Here is a 1436-nt window from a genome sequence, read left to right on the forward strand (position 1 = left end):
AGGAGTGGCTTGTGGGTTTGAACTGCCAGCCCTCTGGTTAACAGTCAAATGCCTTAGGCACTAGGCCACCAGAGCTCCCAAATTAACGTATAAGGATGCATAAACTATGAGATGGCATATGTTGCAGATGGCACAAAACAAGAATAAAAGGCAAAGATTTTAAATGGAGCTTGGGAAGAGGTTACAAATTATACCTTAATGAACTTCACGTGTCCTCCAGGATGCCACAGAATACTGCTTCTCAGTCATGCCTTTCTAGAGCTAAAAAGATCTATCACCTTTCTTAAACTCTTTTAATACTCAGGTTTCCATATTTTAGTTCTTTTCTCATTCTCTAGGGAGCAGCCTTCCAGTGTAGAGCCTATTGCCCTCTGACTACTGTGCTGTCTTCAATCCAGTTCTATCAATGTCCCCCCTATGTTTAATGACAGGAAAAAAAAAAAAAAGAAAAACCAAACTCACTGCTGTTGGCTGACAGAAGGGGAGAGAAATACTGTAAATAACTTCCGCCTTTCTCAACATTCGAAATAGCTCAATTATAGCTTTATAAGAGATGTTTACTAGCTTTAGAAAGTCAGCAGTTTGAGCTGTATAATGCACAGGAAGGCAGTGACCTTCAGTTAAGTACCATTGGTGAAATGATTAGATTAGGATGGGTGCAGCTGGTCCCTTCAGGCCTTTTTTTTTTTTTTTTTTTTTTTTTTGAGTATTTCAAGCTGTTGCTTGCTTTAAAAATTAAAGAGGAGTCAGACTTGGATCTCTGAAACTCTTTTTTTTTTTCCTAGTTTATTAAGTGAGGCCTTCAAGTATATTTCTTAAATGTTTACTTCTACCTAAGGTTTTCCAGTGTATCCCAGTGTGGAATCTTATCTGAAATTCCCCACTAGAACTTGTAAGACAAAGCAATACTTGTGGTACTTACATCATACAGAAAAGTGGCAGAGAACTGCAGTGTTTGGAAGACAGCTCAAGCACTGAAAGCAGCCATATCCAAATAAGGTACCAAGCACTGGACTTAGATTTAGACCAAATGATATCTTACAGATCTGCCGTCAAATGCAGCCCTCGGGTTTGGTCATCCTCAGGTTGACTTCAGCTTTTTCTCTGAGGCTACTTTTTTGGACTGTGTTTTATATTTGTAAAAGATTAGTACAAAATATTAAAACTACTGGATTTGAAAGTAACAAACAAGTAATGGGTAGGAGAAAGTAAAAGAGGATTTATCTGTGTGTGAATTTGTAAGGAGAGAGGTATAAAAATGCAGTATGAGTCCGGCATGATGAAATGTAATGAATTATTCCTATGAAGTACCAGGTGAGCAGAATTCTCTCTTTGCTTCAAGGATTATCAAGAATGAACTACTAGGAAAGCAACCAAGGAGATAGAAAGCAAGTGGTGTAGGGTGTGACTAAGAATGGGAAGGAAGGTTATAGAGG

Source organism: Orycteropus afer, unplaced genomic scaffold (assembly GCF_000298275.1).
Source record: "Orycteropus afer afer isolate SDZICR_OR568_19922 unplaced genomic scaffold, OryAfe1.0 scaffold00214, whole genome shotgun sequence".
NCBI classification, from domain to species: Eukaryota; Metazoa; Chordata; class Mammalia; order Tubulidentata; family Orycteropodidae; genus Orycteropus; species Orycteropus afer.